We start from the raw sequence: 6,683 nt of genomic DNA, 5'->3' as shown, positions 1-6,683 counted from the left end.
ATGTGAGAACCAGAGGCGGATTGGGCATAGGGTTTACAGGGAAGATCCCCGGTGGGACGACGCACCCGTGGGACCTGTTTTGTTTGAGGACATGTGGTCCTTTTTATAGACATAATGAATAAGATGCAAAATAATTTGCATATATGAAAATTACTTTGCCACTTAGCCTGTGATTGCAGATGATCTAGTGTATGCTCTGTCTGCCTGCTTGGCTGACATATAAGATTGAGTGAATAGTGGTTGGGATACGGTTGGTGTAATAAGCAAGAAAATATCTTTCTAAAGAATGATATAGTTTCCTAAACTCTGAAGGTGTATCATATAATGTGCTCATAATATTTAATCTTATTTCTTTTTAACTTCTCCCTTGATGGTGGACATGCCCACTATCTGGAAAGTGTTGGGGGGATGGTGCTGCTGCCATGGCCCATGGCTAGACCTTACACCTCTGGTGCTGTCCATGTGGGGCCACTAGTACAAATTTTTCCAGGGCCGCTTTTTATTCCCAATCTGCCCCTGGTGAGAACATACAGTATGCTTCTATCAGATGGCACATCTCAGTCATTATGGAGCATCATAATGGGCAATTCATGGACATCCATGGATATATGGATCTACATGTTATATCTCACCTTAGTACTTAAAAAAAAAAACAACTCTATAATTTATAAAATAATTAAACTGTATTCTTTCAAAGATAACCATACTCCTATTATAAACTGTTGTCTCTTAGAGAGTTGTCCATGTTCTATACATGTTATATTAATGGGATGTTGTCAAAATGCTGATTGAAAAAATTTCGACATATTTAAAAGGTTGACAGAATATTGACATGAACAAGGTCAACAGTTAAAATGTAGTCAGTAAAAATGTTGACATTGAATGAATAAATAAATATCAACAGGGTCAAAATGTAGATAGTTAAAAAAAATGTAAATACAGTTAAAATGTTGACAGTCATAGTAAAATAACACAGCTGCACTTGATGGAGGCGACTTCTTAGATGCCGGCAGTTTAGATGCTGCAGCATAGTAGCAGTGAAATAGTTCAATTTAATGGAAACAAAACTATGTGGGGTCCCTTTCAATCATTTACTAGATTGGTCCTATCAAAATATATACAGTACATGGTTAAAATGTCAACATTGATGATACTGTGTAAGTGTGTACATTTTCTAGTTGACATTTTGACCCTGTTGAAATGGCGACATACATAATATAGGGGCAATTCAAATGTTTTTTGGGGGCGCCAATCAGCAATTCAATTGTTACTCTGATCTGGCACCCACTGCTTTCTATGTGCCTAAATAGAAGGGGTTTAGCAGCGAATAGAAGATAATCCTGTCTAATGTCCTGGTTAGGGCCTAAACAATGGACTTGCACACATTTCTTCTCGCACCTCAGGAGAATGTGAGAAGAAATGTCACCCCCGTGGCTAATGGTCATCTAAACTGAGCAGCTCAAAATTGCACTGTTTTGTGCCCACTAGTGGTAAAAACAATTGAATTGCCCCCCATAGATATGCTTATATTACCATGTCTGTATTTTTTGATAGGGTCAAATTGACAGTCACAATGTCGACATTGATAATATAAGAATATCTATATTTTGCATGTCGATATTTTGAACATCTATAGGCAATCAATAAGTCAATATTGATCATATAAGCATGTCTAAATGTTGTATGTCAACATTTTTATATGGTCAAAATGTCCACTTTAAAAATATAGACATGCCTATAACACGAATGGAAATAGTTAAATGTAAGAAAAATATAATGTGTGTAGTCCCCACCACAAATCCACAACCTCTGGGCTGGTGTTAGAAAATGAGGGGTCCACTATTTTCCAATAGCAAGCACCAGGCAGCTGAACCAGGGACTGATGCTATTGAAAAGATACACACAGCATGATGTCCCCTTGATATAATGGCAACCAGCTCCAAATTGGTCAGCCTAGGGCTGGAATTCCTGGGAAAGTAGGGACTCCAAAAATAAAATGTGGGCCCCCTCCCAAAGGACAACCAGCCCTGGGTTGTCCCTCGTGTTACAGGCGCCAGCAGGCCTTTACTGTCCAGGCATCCTGGCACTTGTGGTTCTACAAGTACCATCATCTTGGGACAGTATTAAGGGCCCTACACACTTGGCGATGTTTACGATATGGACAATGTTAGTTTTCAACGATTAACGACATTTTCATAATTGGCTTGCTATGTTTAACGAGGGAAAACCAACGATGAACGACGGTGGGGACGCGCATCATTCATTGTTGGTGCCTCCACACTAAATGACTTCAACGATATATCATTCACTTATGAGCGATATATTGTTCATGCATGAGCGATATCGTTCACATCGCCCATGTATGTCGCCAAGTGTGCAGTGCCCTTTACTGGGATTTTTAGGCAGCCTGCAAAAAACAATATTATGAACTGTTTAAGGTCTATTAACCCCGCACACACCACCATCAGGGCTGGTTGTACCTCATGAAAGGGGACCCTATTTCTTGGGGAATACTGATTTTCCAAGGAATTCCGGCCCAGCCCTGGGCTGACCAGTATTGGGCTGGTTAATGTTATGGCAGGGGAACCCCATCCTGTGTGTCCCCCTGCTATAGCATTATCTGGTTCAACTTTTTCTTTTTCTGAATGTAACCATTTTGCTTCTCCAACGCCGCAGTGTCTAAACTGGTAGCTCTTACAGGCTTTTAAGATACCAGCTGCAGCAGCATCTGAAATGCACCATCCGTATGCTGCACCTGTGTACTTTTATTATGACTATCGACATTATGGCTGTGTCTACATTTTGGTTGTCAACTTCTGATTTGACTGTATTTTAAATGTCAATGTTTTGACTGTGTAAACATTTAAACTGTCAACATTTCAATCTGTCTATATATTAATTGTCTACATTATGTCCCTGTTGACATTTTGACTGTCTACAGATGTGTCCTCATACGTCATTGATGCAGTCGCACCAAACAGCCTCTCTTTGCGCACCAGGTCCCGTGAGATTCTGCTAGCTTTTGGCATCTATTTTTGCCAAAAATGCGTCTAGAATGTGAATATCTGTGTGCGACTGAGTCTCTGAATCTGTATACGAAGAGCTACAATGTAGCAGATGCAACTTTTTTCCAATACAAGTTCTGTTGTGCTCTGTATACGGCCTAGTCACACACAATATACAAATATCACATATCATATTAATTAACACAGTCTCCTTGTGCGTCCTAGCTGTATAGCTTTGCGTCTAAGATACATTTTTGACAAAAAAAGATGCCCAAAACTAGCAGAGTTGAATAGGACCTGGCGGCACACTCTGTCTACATTAAGTTATCTAGACAGGTAATCTTTAACTACAGCATATGTTATGTAGACAGGTAGTCTTTAACTACAGCATATTCCTCTGAGTCATATCCACATCCCAGTTTTGCCCTTCATGTTTTATTTTTGTCCTTCCTGCAGAGGGGTTTTGGAAGCCGACTTAAAGCTCGATTATTTAAAAGTACAGATTTTAGCTCTGTCATTTACAACCGTGTTTGGCCCTTCTTGTAGGGGTCCATATCTTTTTTGTGTTACCAGGTTAAGGGATTTGTCTTACAAGCCATCTTGTCTCCTCTTCCATGATGATAAAGCGGTTCTACATATTGACCCAATGTTTTGGTCTTTCACGTAAACCAGGAATAGTCTTTTACAGTTTTTCCTCCTTCAAAGAGTTTAAGTGACCGAGATGATCTGGCTCTACGAAACGCAGTTCAAGCTCTACAGATTTTCTTGGACAAGACTTTTTCTGTCCGTTGCACAGATTCTTTGCTTGTTATTTACAATGCACATACACTTTGGTGTACAGTTCTCTGGTCAAGAGAAGATAGAATGCAAGCGCAAAATCTCAATTAAATATATATTTTTCTGAATGTTAAAAAATGTATATGTGATGGTCACTTTAATAAATACCAAATGCAGCTCCCATTAGGTATCTGGTATACCTGATATAAACAAACAAGACAATCCCTTATAACAGGGGTATGAGAGAGCGCTGATAGGTATTTATTAATTCATTATAAAAAAATCCATAAAATGCACAAATATATATTACAAAGAAGTATCTTCCTTAAAACAACATATCTTTAACCAGATAACTGTTGTTATTATTAAGGACACAGCTTTAAATTAAATCAACATTTATCATATCCAAAATACAGATTGCTTTCATAAATGTCTCCGGTCAGGCAGCCTGAGTGTTCCCTCTCCTGGGGTTAGCTGTTGAACATCCCATGGTCCAGTGTTCCCAAGCGTTGCTGAAAGAGAAAAGAGGATTTTTGGTCATTTACTGTTGAATCCTTTTATCTGAAGCAGGCTGGGGAACACTGTGTTCCCTCCTTCACGCTGTCATTCGAGGTTTGGTTCTTGACCGTCTTTTTCTTAATGGTTTGTTTGATTGTTATAACAGTTTCACTGGGTTACTGGCTGCTACTCCTTTCCGACTCTTTCAGAGAAGTACTAGCATTTTGAGGTTGCAGGGGGGCGGAGCTTAGAATTTAAATCTACAGTTTAGTTTAAGTGCCAACTTAGAGCAATTTGGAAGCATTGCAGTAGTGGTCAATCTCACTTTCGGTTGTCTCTCACTTCAGAATTTTCAAATGTTTGGAGTCATTGTGACACAAGTACTGTGAGGCCGCAATGCAACCGTGATGCCCTATATTACTTACTTATACAGTATGACAAATGGTTCTAATTAACGTGTATAAAATTTGTGGTCACTTACTAATTTTTTTATGGTGCTCTGTACACAGAAATAAAGTTTATCATTTTAATATATCATTGGTAAATTTGGCATCATCGTTACAATAATAACATAACTGTAATCAATCATAAAACATAAACATTCAGTTTACTGATTAAAAAAATATTTTAATATTTCCTCATACTGTATCTGACAGAGAGATGACTGGAAAGTGTTGAGAAGAGCGACAAATAACGTTATTAGATTCTCGCACTGGTATGCAGCAATTAACAGATGCTAGATAGAGTGTGTGAGAGTTACAGTTACAGAAATATGTCATATCTGGTGCAGCAAGCCAAGTAGTTGATTTGAAAACCCTACTAATATTGGATTGGGAGGCTTCTAAAAGGACTTTGTTCATGGTTTGTTTTTGTTTTTTTTGCAAACAGTAACTATGATTGTATATTTATTAATATTGAAAGCAGTCATCAATGAGTCAAAATAAGCAAAGAACAGCTGCTCAGAAAGAAGCGTGATTTGAAATGTATGATTAATGAAGAACAAAACTTTTTCCAAAATTTCTTGATTTTTGATATATTTAAATTTTAATGTACATTCGGAAAATAATATGTACTTTCAAAGACACTGATGTCAGAGTTTGCGGGTATTTGTGAGCACTATGGCTGCCCCTATTGTCTAATGCTGGGCATGCACTGGCAGATAAAAATATCTGTCAGACCGACATGCCAAAAGCATCAAATATCTTGGCCATAAACTGACAGATATTTTATTTTAACACGCGCATTTTTTGCCCTTAAAATCTGCTGTGCTTTGTCATATTATTGTTCTCTCACAGGGGAGGGAAGATAGCTTTTGGATAATAGGCTGGACTACATCTGGGAAGTACTCTGCAGATGTGGGCATGCTGCAAATGGGATGTGGTTAATTTACCAGCTGTCGGGATCGAGGCAGTCATGATACCGATGTCGGAATCCCAACAGCCGGGGAAATGACCGCGGGTGGACTTGAGACAGAAGCCCGGTATTCCCACTCCCGTGGGGGAATATAATAGTGTGGCAAGCGACTAGTGTGGACTCACTGATCACTGCCGGGTTCTGGCATCTGTCTCTCCCCCCCCCCACACACACAGTATGGGAGAGGAGGGAGAGCTGGGCATAGGGAAAAAAGAGGGGACAGATGCACATTGCAGAACTGTCCCTGCTGCTTCCTCCCCCACACATTGCTGCTGGCATGCTGGGACCCTACTAATGCTGTAGCATACCTCTCAACTTCTTGGTGCATCAATGTGGGACCCCTGTGCAGAAAAGCCGCCTTCTCATTTGAAAAGGGGCATGGCCTCACAAAAAGGGGGTGGTTTTGTGGGAATGATGCAATCGCAAGCCACACCCCCATTATCATCACTGTGGGGGCATTCCCGTGCTCTGAGAGCTGCTGCCCATGCCCCCAGTTCCTCTGTTTCCCATGAATAGATGATGTGCGCATGCGCACAGCTATTCACCGCTGCTTCCAACTGAAGCCTCCCAACTGCCACCCCCACTGCAGGACACTGCGGCCCGCAGATGGGACAGTGCCCAAAAAATGGGACTGTCCCGCAACATTCGGGACAGTTTGGAGGTATGCTGTAGTCTACTGGCTACAGCACAACTGCCCCTTGCACTGCTATTCAGTGCTAGGGGGCAGTACGGATGGTGTAATGGTTAGCATTACTGCCTCACAGTACTGAGATCATGTCTCTAACTGTGTGGAGTTTGTATATTCTCCTCATACTTGCGTGGGTTTCCTCCCACAATCCAAAAATATACTGGCATATTTGATCCCAACAAAATTAACCCTAGCGTGAATGTGTGTATGTACAATATAGAATGTACAGTAAGCTCCACTGGGGCAGGGACTGATGTGAATGGGCAAATATTCTCTGCAAAGCGCTGCGGAATATGTGTGCG

General features: G+C 40.5%; 1 long non-coding RNA gene across 1 annotated transcript; it reads right to left on the bottom strand.

Moving 5' to 3' along the window:
* Positions 1–4,024: 4,024 nt before the first annotated feature.
* On the bottom strand, positions 4,025–6,221 carry LOC135057948 (uncharacterized). The gene is made up of 2 exons (XR_010244485.1): positions 6,002–6,221; positions 4,025–4,294 (listed from the first exon to the last, which is right to left on the bottom strand). It is a non-coding gene; the product is annotated as an uncharacterized LOC135057948 (long non-coding RNA).
* Positions 6,222–6,683: the final 462 nt, after the last annotated feature.

This window comes from Pseudophryne corroboree, chromosome 3 (assembly GCF_028390025.1).
Source record: "Pseudophryne corroboree isolate aPseCor3 chromosome 3, aPseCor3.hap2, whole genome shotgun sequence".
In the NCBI taxonomy this organism is placed as follows: domain Eukaryota; kingdom Metazoa; phylum Chordata; class Amphibia; order Anura; family Myobatrachidae; genus Pseudophryne; species Pseudophryne corroboree.
Note: the sequence above shows the minus strand (reverse complement) of the source record. Positions and strands in the feature narration are given on the sequence as shown.